The following is a 13,555-nucleotide window of genomic DNA, read 5'->3' as shown; positions in this document are numbered from 1 at the left end:
AAAGTAGAAAGTGTTTCTGGTAAGTTGTTTATCAGAAATATATTGAGATTATCGAGAGAATACCGCAAATATGCACGAAGGCAGTACAGCGGGAGTATTGATCGACGCGCAGCGAAGGTCGATGCCACCGCGTACTGTCTGAGTGCATACTTTGCAGTATCCTCATAATAACATTAGTATTATACATCTTTTCCTCCCTCGAATACGTCATGGGAATACCGAAATCCAAAACGATTGAAACATATTTTACGAACGTCTTTGTGTGAGGTCCGGTCAAGCCCTGGGGGCAACCATGTTTGCTTTTTATTATTGGAGGATGCTTATGCGCGCAATCGTTCCATAATTGGAATTCGCGTTTCCTAATATGGTAGGATGAAAATACCCCGCGCAATGCCGCAAAATTGCGGCACGCTGTAACTTATGTTGTTACGGTGACAGATGTATAATAATGGTGCTTATTGCTTTTCATATGATAAATGTTTGAAACTGCAGCGCGTCGACCAGTAGATTGGTTTGCTGAACGTCTACAACATACTAGATACGAAAATCATTTTAACCGGTTTCACTTCATTTCAATTCTAGGGGCAAATATTTTCATTTCTGGCGTATGCGTTTTCCTGGCAAAGAGCATCAACCCAAACAAAGTATTCAACTCATTTCATGTGCCTTGTGGACATATATATATTAAATTGTGAAATCCTATAGTGATTCCATTTTAAAGTGTTTTTATATGTGTTCATACATTCTTAAGAACTACATATACGTTTATACATTCTATGCTATCGATAAAAATCCGTTATTCGAAAAATCTAGCTATTTGGAATAGTTACAACGATCATGACAGTGACGTTACGCAGTTCTCAAAAATGCTAATTTACACATTTACATACATATATGCTAATTTGGGTATTCATAATTATGAGAAAGATATGTGTTTTTTAAACAACTCGCTGCATAAATTATATCACCTATTGTTATATTTTGCACATGTTGTCAGTAGCAACAAATAGTACTTCGAACATATCTCTATTCAAATCGTGTGCCTACAGTTTTAGCACTTTAACATTGTAAATAATTTTATTTTATTTCCCAAATTCGAAAGTAAAAAGTGTTTCCGTTAATTAAAGCCAGGACGTCAGACACATCCGGGCATTTTCTGTTTTTCTTCATTTCGAATAATTACCCACATTTTATGATTGTTACTGGTACGCGCAATAACAAAACCGAGATTATTTAGTGGCATCACACTCCAGTCTCTATTATCACAGTTTACCAGACGAATGAAGAAGTAGTGTTTAGACCCAGGTTTACCTGTAAGTCATTTATTTTATAAAAGCTCACAGTTATTCTGTATTAGTGAAGGTGCCGAAAGGGTCTACAAAACGAGTATAGTCAACATTACATACCAGGTCTGAAACCAACCTGTTAGAAATACATCTCTGTGGTATTTTTAGAAACCCAGAGCAGATGTTTCGTGGTGTCAGTTATTTTTTGCAACCAATTTGAGCCATACTTCGTATTACTAAGTAATGCAATCCTTCTTGCATACATGTTGAGAACCATTTTTTTGAATAGATATACGTGTCTTTATGAACAATTTCTAGAAATATATTTATGCATTAAACCAGTGTATGTTCTGTAACCAACATACATAAGTTGGCAATGTTTGCATTTCATAAAAACAAATCCGCATTTCAAAGATATATACGTTTAGGATGTCCAATTACTGTGTCTGGCCTTTTAATTTTCTGGATTTAGCAAAATTTTGAATTAACAAACAGCATTAGTATTTGTTCGTTTTTTACAATATATAGTTTATTACATATTATATATATCATATTACAATGGACATACTACTCATGTTGTATCACTGCAGCATAACGTACTTCACGTAGAACATGGGCCAAACACGTGATTCTTCAAATGTATGTAAAAATATCCCAGTCGGGAAAAAAACACCTACACTTAGAATTTGTGACATTCTGTTCCCACAATGCATTTTTTTGTTTTTATACAGGTATATATGCCACAACATACCAACTGCTCGAGTGTTACCTTGAATGGTACATGGTACATGGACAAGTCACCGATAGATAGAACTAAATCACACAGGTTTGTTTGTACTTATATAACTTATATAACAAAGTAGCGTCGTCTATGATATCAATTGTTTGTGCATCTATTATTATGGTATATCATCATGTTTTACTGAACATCCAATGCTACAATACAATACATAAGTCATCAGTATTCAGGAAATATGTCACGTACATACTAATATTATACATTTGTCACCGTGACGCCATAAATTACAGCGTGCCGTTATGTTGTGGTATTGTACTGGTTTTTTTCATCCTACCATATTAAGAAACGCAAATTCCAAATATTTAACGATTACGCGCGTAAGCGTCCTCTAATAATAAAAAAAACATGGCTGTCCCAAGGTTTGACCGGACCCCACACAAAGAAGTTCGCTAAATATGTTCTAAATGTTTTTAGATTTCGGCATCAGACAGTACGCGGTCGCATCGACCTCCGCTGTACTGTCTTCGAGCATACTTTGCAGTATCCTCGCAATAACCTCATAATATAAAGACATGTTATACGTACATATGATGTGTAATATCTACTTATAATATGTTCTCAAAATATATTCATAATGTAATGTTGTGTGTTTTAATTATTGAATCGCCATTGTTCGATTGATAGGTAGATAGATGAATAAAATTACCATACTTATATAGCTAATACTTAAACGTATCTTGATTGTATTTGCTCTCACAAAATGTGTCACCACAATGTATATGTTTATAAAATGAATATGTGTTGCTGTAGCATAGCAGTTGTCCATTCGAATGGATTTGAAGCTGTGAATAACCCGCACATTTTCATAGAGGCTTAGAGGATCGCAAATATACCAATTTAAGCAAAGATGTATTTGTTACTGGTATAATTACTGCAGGGCCAGGATTAAATGTAGAGCAGATTTAATGCAGTGGAAACCATCCTCACTCTTTTCAATATACCACTTCATGTATACCACAAATTATTCTCTTATTGATTTGACTGTTTCGTTTGTATAGTGTACTTGTCAGTTGTTATGTTCTTGGTGTCATTCGTTTTGTGTTCCCGGACTTGTGAATTTCCCTATGCGACTTGTGTTAACAGATCAACATATGTTTTCTCCTTTACTATTGATTGAAAACACTTCTGTGCCTTCGAAGGTTTTTTTTTACTTCCTACCTTGAATCAATATCAGAAATTACGCATTCATTCAAGGCCGATTTGTATTGTATATTTATATATAATCCCACGATATTTTCTCTCGGGTTGACGTCGGCAGACACGAATGATAAACTCTAGAATTTTGCTAAGCTATATATTCAGAAACTGAGGCCCTATGGTTGGGTAGGTGGCGGAAGCGTAGAGATAAATTGTACAATGTTAAGTGGCCTACGTCTCCAATTAAGTTAGTTAGTATTTATTTTTCATACAATAAACAGGAAACGTTGGAGTTTTATCTCTTAAAACCAAAATCTGATCTCCTTAATATGTTTAATATTTGGCAACTACGCAACCTTACTTTTATTGGCAAAGTTCAGATTATGAAAGCAATTGGTATTTTTAAATTACAGGATATTTTTAATTTGATAATGGTTCCAATTTTAAGTTTCTCATAAAACCATGATATCGGGCATTGACAATGGGGGGTCTTGGGGCACCAGACATTGGTATAATTTATAAAACACAAAAGATAAACTGGATCATACGTTATCTAGATAAAAGTGTCAGCCACGTTTGGAAGGATCTTTTTACAACGAGAATTAAAAATGTAGGTGGGGATATTGTTTTTAAATGTAATTTCAGCTCTGAATTATTCGATGTTAATTTGCCACCATTTTACATAGATTGTTTCAGTGCATAGTCAGAATTAAATAACCAAACTGATTTAGATATTGATATGTACTTGTGGAATAATAAGGTTAGAGGAAAGTCTATTTTCTATAGAATACTGCATAAATTTGGTATAAATTAAATATCAGATTTTTTTCTGACAGAATGTTGTGAGTGTATAATTGTGAAGACTTTCTGCAAACTATTTCGGTGCGTTTCGATCATCTGCCCGCCCTTAGTAATATGTCCAACCAAGATATTATTCTTGGGAACAAGGATTTTTCAAATATAACAAAATAATCATATTATTCTTCTAGCTAAACACCATATATACATATAAAACCTTCTTTCCACGGATGTCTATATCTCATCAGGCAAGTTTATAATATTGAAAACGAGATAGCGATAGGGGGAGGCAATTTAGCGAAGAACGCTGAAAAATTTAATATGCTGTGACGTTGACATACCCCCTTTTCTTTTTCGTTTTTCTATTTACTTTATATTCGTATTCTTATAATTATCTCGTCATTATGGTTTTTGTGTAGAATGTGTAGAAATTATACTCTTTTGATGGGATTTTATGTATTTATATGTGGGTTACGTAAAAATGAAATAAAATATATATAAAAAAACTTATCAAATTTATTCATTATTCTATTTATTCATGGCTTCGAACAATGGGAAATTATTACATAAGTTTAAAGAATCTGTTGTAGTAGGGCAACACATTAGATATCCGTAAAACTAGCAGAATTATTGTAATTTGTGAGCGCATATTCACGCCCGAGCCTAAGCTTATCAATATAAAATATAGCCGTTCATCGACACTGATTACCACTAGTTTAACCTATTATATAGTTATGCTCTGAGTTATGACTATATTTACAGTTTTGGGGTGCAAAACCATGTTTTTTGTTTTCTTTTTTACAATTTGTAATAGACCGCCCCTGGACATAGATGAAGCTAATTTTTGTGCGCGGCGAATGTTTGTGCGTGGGTTAATGTCACCGATATGTATACCCCCGATTTAGCCCACCCACCTTTTCAAATTCGGCATGGTTGTGAAGCTCTGTGAGCCTATAGCCCATTATTAACCAAACAATAATTCGTAAACGCTTCGGGACGTTCTCAATCGACGCTGTGCTATTTGACAGTGTCGCCTAGTAAATTTGACGCCATAGAGTTATAATTTTATTTCGTAATTAGAACATTTTATAGATTGTCAGACGGACATGACATGCAGTGAGTTGTATGGATGTGCTTTTTACATACACTATACTAACATGAATAGCCGTAACGGGGCAATAAAACTTATTTTGCTCCTGAGTGAATTCATTTGACACTTCATGGAACGGATGACGTCAGCGTAGTGAAGACAGGGGAACAATGGCTGCTCGTTAAAGTACGGTGGCCCATATGTACCATGGCACAGCTATTGTCTTGTGTCAGTTTTTTATTACCTCATGACAAAACTAGAATACGGTGGCCCGTATGTACAATGGCATAGTTATCGTCTTGTGCCAGGTTTTTATTACCTCATGACAAAACTAGAATCAACAACGACATAACTCTATAATCTCACGACAAGTCATTAATGTCTCTCACACAACTTTAACATCTCTTAACGCAAGCCCATTATCTCGTGACACAACTTTAAATCCTCATGACGTAACTTTATAACAACGTGACAAACTATTAACATCTCATGACACAACTAATTAAACTACCAACACAAACCTATTATCTCTTGACACATTTCGACCATCTCGTGACACAACTTTGAATCCCCGTGACGTAACTTTATAACAACGTGACAAACTATTAACATCTCATGACACAACTAATTAAACTACCAACACAAACCTATTATCTCTTGACACATTTCTACCATCTCGTGACACAACTTTGAATCCTCATGATGGAAGTCTGATATGTATCCCACAATTCCCTGGTGCGTATACTGCCAAAGGAAAGGGATGGTACGATTCTTCTCAGCACGGTATCTGGTCAGTTTCCCGGTGCATGTGGTTTGCGATACAGCGTACAGCAACGTGATGGTTCAGTGTATAGAGACATCCGACTGGATCACGGTGTTTTATATCCACCAGACAGTGGGTGGCGCGGCCTTAAGTTATTGATCGTCTATAGTGCTGATAAAAAGGGAACAACGAAAGCAGGTAAGTTGGTACTGACGTTCTTGTTCACATAGTTCACAGTCGTTGCCCCAAACCCAGAAGTGTTGTTCACGGAAGTGGGCGTAAATGAAAAAATGCGATGTCGGTGAGCTGCGTCATGTGGGTTTCTTCTATATCACTCCATCCTGTAATGTAATTGTTACCATTCTAGATTTCAAATCAGAGTTACTCAAAAGTTCAACATTTGGTCATTCACAAAATACTCGTGTAACGCTATTGTGATTAACTAGAATCGCTGTTTCCAGGGAAACGATATTGTCTCTCCGCGTAGAGTAAGTTGAAGAAAAAATGCTCGACTATGTTATTTTTTTCAAAAAGCACCACTGTGTCCGTAGAGCGCGCGTTTGAATTTCTTGAAAAGCAGATTATTTTCAAGAAAGGTGTTCCCTTCATTTTTTCATAAATATTTATAAATTTCAGCGGTGGTTGAATCAATCAGCCAAATCAATCAGCCAAATCAATCAGCGCAATGCGCATTTACACCATTAGACAGTGCTCCATCGCCCAATTGAAACTTTTTGATTCAGTTTGAATTGTGATATTTATAAATATTTATTAAGTGGAAGGAAACGCATTTGTTGTGCCAGGTGTATCTGCTGTGTGTATATGTCACATGGACACTGTATGAACGCTGTGTGCACACATTGCAAAAATAACTCAACAAGTAACAACAAATATTCATGTTTCCAACAGCAACAGGCTAAGATACTGCTCCTGGGCAGTGTTCACCTATGCAAAATTGGCAATGAGAAATGTAGTCATCTCATCTAAAAAACAAACAACTTGAATTAGGTGTACTTAAATACAAAATGAAAGAAGATTGTTTTTCATGTTGGCAAATTTTACCAATAATCTTGGATTTCTGACTGAGAAAATGTTTGCCAAATGTATATTAGGCTTAGAGGGTACGTGGGTTTGTAGAATTTTTATTTTACTTTTCTAACACACAATATAGTGAATTTCATGATGGTATGTCTGTTTTTTATATAAAGTATCTATAATTGTTTATCAATTTCAATTCATGGTAGAAAACATCTTGACCACTCACAGCACATTAACAGATGTTTCGCAGTGAACCGGCAAGTGATTGAAGGAAACTCATGGGTAATATGAGGTTATCACCTGATATCACTTGTCCATACATCCCATGATGCCATGAGAATCAACCAACTCTATGAATAAGTCATATCAGGCGATAACCTTTTTTATCACATGACCGACCAAGAGTGTCAAAACGACAGCCAAATCAATATGTTACGGAACTACGCTTACGAATCATATGCTAATTTATGCTAATAAGACATTCTGTTTAAGCTCTTCATTGAACGAGCAGTTGTTACGGCTGCTGGTGGTTTTCGAAATCGGCACAAACATTAACGTTCATGTTCTTAGCAAGTTTCTTTCAAAATAAACATTCTGCCGTCATTGTTACAAGTTATAATTGTCATTGCAAATAATTGTAGTTATCCAATCTGAAATTCTTATATCACGACAAGAAATACAGTTTTGAAATATTTAAAAAACTTTCAATGAACAAATGGTATACCTTCATGAAATTCACTGTACCTAAGACTAAGAAAAAATAGTAACTGGATCTGTTTTTTTCTTAAAATCGGCACTGGTTTTTTATTTATTCTGAAATTGTCAATAAATTTGTGATTTTTGAGATTTATTTTTCTTTTATATTTTCTAACTGACATGCGCAGTGACCTTGAACATAATATTTTGTCTGGGCTATTGGTTATTGCTATAAACATAGTACTGTTTTTACTCCTGTGTGTGAAGCACACAATTGGAGTTAGTGTGTCTGTATGTATGTAAGTGTGTGTCTGTCCGTTCCACCGATATCTCAAGAACCATATGTTAGTTTTTGATGAAACTTGATTCATAGATGCTCTGGGCTAATGCACAGATTTGATTTGATTTTTGTTTAAATCCGTGCTTTTTAATGACCTAATTTGCATAATAATTAGCCAATTTTCAGCTTTCCCAGGAACTACTTTTTTCATTTCGATGAAACTTGGTACACAGATGCTATGGAATGGAATGATGTATAGAGTTGATTAGGTTTGGGTTGAAATATGTGCATATTAATCACCTAATTTACATATTAGCAATTTTCATCTTTTTCACCAACTACATGAGAACTTATCATCGTATTGCAATGAAAATTGGTACATGAATGCCCAGGAATAATGCGCAAACCTGATTAGTTTGGGGTTTAGTTTTAACTAGTTTTCGGGACAAATAGTCATCAACAATAACGGTTTGAGCTCATGTGACCTCATTAATCTACATAACTGTAATATATCAAACACTCCAGCAAATGGGACAATGCAACAGTGCAGCAATGAAGCTATTTGACAACTAGATACGCTTTACATATCAGATGACCATATAAGGTCATGTGATTTAAATAATAAGCATATCTAGAGTATTGTTGTATATAACTGGACATATAACCAGTTCAATATTGAAGCCATTGAACACAAGATATTACTGTCATGTCAGATGACCATATACCATGTGACCTAATAAGTATGCAATATTGCAATATCTCATGTGCAATATTGTAGGAATTGGGCAGGAGTATGACTGACTGACATGATGGTACACACTACTACATTGCACAGGCATGGCAATTTTTTGACAACTGTGATGTTTGCTCGAGCAAACTCTTTCTTTTTGGTATAATGACATTCGCTTAAATTTTTTTCATGCTGGTAAAACAAACTCAATTTATGAACATTATTGTGTATAGACAGTTTAATAAAGGGTATTAAACTGTCTATACACAATAATGTTCATAAATTGAGTTTGTTTTACCAGCATGAAAAAAATTTAAGCGAATTTTTAAAATGTTTTTGGTTTAGTATCAATAATTGCTATTTATATACCGGGGCACAACTTCAAAACAATAACATATGGGTAACAGTGCATTATGCTCCATTTAACCATGGCTTGCATAAATTAAAACATGGTCTGTTCCAATCACAATAATGTATTATTGACACTGATACAGTGGTATAATATAACTCTGTAATATAATCTCTGATCACTGCTTGCAGTTTATTCTTAAATGTGGATTAATTTTATATATTCTTTATTTCTAATTCATAAGCCTCGAATACCCTCAGAACTCAGGAATTCTTTCTAAACGTGTCGTCAAAACCATAACCTCTTTAGAGGATGTAACTACAACTTAGCCCCAGCTATGAAAGTAAACAGTGGTTCCAGTGGATTAAATTGTTCCTTTGTATTTTTTTCAGAAGTAAAGGAACCAGACAAACCTAAAGTCAAAAGTTGTCAAGCTTATAAAGAGGAAAAAACTGCTGCTGCTTACCGAAAGCTATCTAACACAGGAAGAAACAAGAGAGGTAAGGAGGAAGAGGATGATAATGAAAAAGTGACAATAAATATTGGTATCATGTTTTTTGACGAGAAAACACATCAGTTGAAGCAGCAATAGGGGAAACGGTTGCCGTTAAAAATAGAACGTACTGCAAATGCATCTTACAATTCTTGAAAAAGTTCTCATCAAATGGAAGGCTTTCAAGAAAAATTCCATAAATGAAGATGTCACCTATTTACTTTTGCTAGTTGACGGGTCTAATGCACAGTTTATTCCAGGAACTGGGAATAGCGAGTTCTTCACATTGTCTCGCTATAAAGAAGAGCTAGATAAGGACTACAGAAGGATATGCCTGTTTTTATGTGAAGAGAGTGATGTTGACATAATGGAAGGTCTCAACACTATACTAAATACTGATGATGATGGCAACAGGAATGATGATGATGAACGATGTATGCCTGATGATGATTTCCATTGGTCTCGCACATCAACCACATGCTTAGAAAGTGAGACAATTCCACAGAAAAGACAGAAGATTAGAAATGAGAATACCATTCAATCAGAAGTAAGGTCTGGACCTAATCAACAATGTAGTTCATTCACAAAAGAAAAATCTCTAGATCCATCCACAGTTGATGACGCACAAATCCATTCAGATGAGGCATATGCCAGATTATTTTCCAATGAATATAATGGTAGTCAATTCACAGACTCAGAGGAAGAGCACCCAACCTCATCACCCATTGTAGGATCAACTTGCGGTGAAATACCAATTGAAGATATATTTAGTAACTTGGCAACCCAAATAAATTATGATAAAACTTCCAAATTTAATATATCAAGAAGCCAAACTTTTGATGGAGTTAAAAGAGCTTTGAAGCGAAAATCCTTCTGTGCAAGTAATAAGATGTCTGTTAAGTTTATGGATGATGATGGCTATGCTGAAGGAGCAGTTGATGCTGGAGGTCCTATTAAGGAACTACTAACCCTTTGCACTGAACATATTGTAAATTCACAACTTCTAGATGGTGCCACTGGCAGCAAATCAATTTCTGGTATTACCAAATGTGTTGATGAGAATGAGTACTATATGGCAGGGCAAATGTTAGCCATTTCGATTGTACATGGAGATCCAGCCCCTCACTGTTTCTAAGAACAGTTTTTCAACGCTTTAGTGGTTGGTCCGTTGGATGTGAAACCTACATTCCTGAAAACTAAACTGTTAAAGATGATTTGCTGAAACTAAAGAATTCTGACCTTGACAAGGTGCATGATGTATTGAATCAAAATACTAGCCTGGAGAACCTTATTGAATTGGCTGGGACCTGGAGATTGGTTTCACATGAAGAAGACAAGGAAGATATGATTCTTGCCACAGTTAAATGGTATATGTATGGAAGGAACCGACCAGCATTTGACCAATTCCGAGATGGACTATCGACACTAGGTGTTCTCAAAGCAATCCAGCAGTACCCTGGGAGTTTCAAAGCTGTTTTCTGTGAGGCTGCTCTTCCCCTTACGGCTGCTATGTTTGAAAACAAAGAGACTGTATTGTATACCAGAAGTGAAATTGGCTCGAATAAATACAACCTTGAGAGCAACATATTAGGATATTTTGCTGATTTTCTTCAGGCTGCAGAAGAAGAACTGAATATAACACTAAGTCAAATACTGATGTTTAGCACAGGATTAAAGGAATGGGTATATGGAACACGGCTAGAAATTCAGTTCCTGCATGATAAAGAGCTAGGCAAAGATGGTGCAGAGGGAGAGCTCTCTCGATTTCCAAAGGCCAATACGTGCAGCTGTATCCTACATTTGCCTGTTGTATATAGGTCTTATGAGAACTTTATTCAGGATATGGTGTTTGGAATTGTTCATGCCAAAGGTTTTGGCTATGCATAAAGTAACTTAAATTTATGCTTTATGTGTCAAAGATCAGGTTAGAGCAGATTCACTCTATTTCAATTTGGTCTGATCCGTCCATCTGTCCCGTCTGTCTGGTCCATCTGTCCTGCCTGTCTGGTCCGTCTGTCTGTCTGTCCCGTCTGGTCCGGTCTGTCTAGTCCATTCGTCTGGTTCCGTCTGGTCTGGTCCGGTCTGGTCCTGTCCTGTCTGGTATGGTCCTGTTCTGTCCTGTCCTGTTCTGTTCTGTCCTGTCTAGTCCGTCTGTCTGGTTCGTTCGTCTGGTTCTGTCTGGTCCTGTCCTGTCATGTCATGTCATGTCCTGTCTGGTCTGGTCTGGTCTACTCCGGTCCGGTCTGGTCTGGTCTGGTCTGGTCTGGTCCTGTCTAGTTCTGTCCTGTCTGGTCCTGTCTGGTCCTGTCCTGTCTAGTCCGTCTGTCTGGTCCGTTCATCTGGTTCCGTCTGGTCTGGTCTGGTCCTGTCTGGTCCTGTCTGGTCCTGTCCTGTCTAGTCCGTCTGTCTGGTCCGTTCATCTGGTTCCGTCTGGTCTGGTCCGGTCTGGTTCTGTTCTGTCTGGTCTGGTCCTGTCCTGTCTAGTCCGTCTGTCTGGTTCGTTCGTCTGGTTCCGTCCTGTCCTGTCCTGTCCTGTCTGGTCCTGCCCTGTCCTGTCTAGTCCGTCTGTCTGGTCCGTTCGTCTGGTTCTGTCTGGTCTGGTCCGGTCTGGTCCGGTCCTGTTCTGTTCTGTCTAGTCCGTCTGTCTGGTTCGTTCATCTGGTTACGTCTGGTCCTATCATGTCATGTCATGTCATGTCATGTCCGGTCTGGTCCTGTCAAGTCATGTCCTGCCTGGTCCTGCCCTGTCCTGTCTAGTCCGTCTGTCTGGTCCGTTCGTCTGGTTCTGTCTGGTCTGGTCCTGTCCTGTCTGTCCTGTTCTGTCCTGTCCTGTCCTGTCTAGTCCGTCTGTCTGGTTCGTTCGTCTGGTTCCGTCTGGTTCTGTCCTGTCATGTCATGTCATGTCCTGTCCTGTCCTGTCTGGTCTGGTCTGGTCTGGTCTGGTCTGTCTGGTCTGGTCTGGTCTGGTCTGGTCTGGTCCGGTCCAGTCTGGTCTGGTCTGGTCCGGTCTAGTCCTGTCCTGTCTGGTCCTTCCTGTCTAGTCCGTCTGTCTGGTCCGTTCATCTGGTTCCGTCTGGTCTGGTCCGGTCTGGTCCTGTCCTGTCTAGTCTGTCTGTCTGGTTCGTTCGTCTGGTCCTGTCCTGTCCTGTCCTGTCCTGTCATGTCATGTCATGCCATGTCATGTCATGTCATGTCATGTCATGTCATGTCATGTGTCATGTCCTGTCCGGTCTGGTCTGGTCCTGTCAAGTCCTGTCCTGCCTGGTCCTGCCCTGTCCTGTCTAGTCCGTCTGTCTGGTCCGTTCGTCTGGTTCTGTCTGGTCTGGTTCTGTCCTGTCTGGTCTGGTCCTGTCCTGTCCTGTCTAGTCCGTCTGTCTGGTTCATTAGTCTGGTTCCGTCTGGTCCTATCATGTCATGTCATGTCCTGTCCGGTCTGGTCTGGTCCTGTCAAGTCCTGTCCTGCCTGGTCCTGCCCTGTCCTGTCTAGTCCGGCTGTCTGGTCCGTTCGTCTGGTTCTGTCTGGTCTGGTCCTGTCCTCTCTGGTCTGGTCCTGTCCTGTCTAGTCCGTCTGTCTGGTTCGTTAGTCTGGTTCCGTCTGGTCCTATCATGTCATGTCATGTCATGTCCTGTCTGGTCTGGTCCTGTCTAGTTCTGTCCTGCCTGGTCCTGTCCTGTCTAGTCCGTCTGTCTGGTCCGTTCGTCTGGTTCTGTCTGGTCTGGTCCGGTCTGGTCTGGTTGGTTTGGTCTGGTCCTGTCTAGTCCTGTCCTGTCTGACTTTGTCTCTGTCTGTCCTGTTTGTCTCCGTCTCCGTCTCTGTCTGTCTGTCCTGTCTGTCTCCGTCTGTCTGCCCGTCTGTCTGTCTGTCTGTCTGTCTGTCTGTCTGTCTGTCTGTCTGTCTGTCTGCCTGCCTGTCCTGTCTGTCTCCGTCTCTGTCTGTTTGTATGGTGTAATTTAATTTCTACTTGAGCACTCTTCAAATTCAATATAGGAGGTGTTTAAACCTGACTATTTACTATAATTTGCATAATTTAGGACTTTACAGTAATCAATGTCAAAAATATGTAATGACCTCATTTGCATACATAACTGAATTAAA

The 13,555-nt window shown here is 38.3% G+C and overlaps 1 protein-coding gene across 2 annotated transcripts in view; it reads left to right on the top strand.

The window, feature by feature from the left end:
• Positions 1-2,016: 2,016 nt before the first annotated feature.
• Positions 2,017-13,555, top strand: part of LOC100371399 (organic cation transporter protein-like) — a 33,689-nt gene continuing 22,150 nt past the window's right edge. Inside the window, exons 1-2 of one of the 2 annotated variants that reach the window (XM_085505488.1) lie at positions 2,017-2,112; positions 9,359-9,466. The gene's annotated coding sequence lies outside the window, so the exon portion shown is untranslated. The remainder of the gene's footprint in view (positions 2,113-9,358; positions 9,467-13,555) is intronic. The other variant, XM_078007663.2, reaches the window with a different exon arrangement.

This window comes from Saccoglossus kowalevskii, chromosome 11 (assembly GCF_978046115.1).
Source record: "Saccoglossus kowalevskii chromosome 11, keSacKowa6.1, whole genome shotgun sequence".
NCBI classification, from domain to species: domain Eukaryota; kingdom Metazoa; phylum Hemichordata; class Enteropneusta; family Harrimaniidae; genus Saccoglossus; species Saccoglossus kowalevskii.
This window is presented reverse-complemented; position numbering and strand designations above follow the sequence as displayed.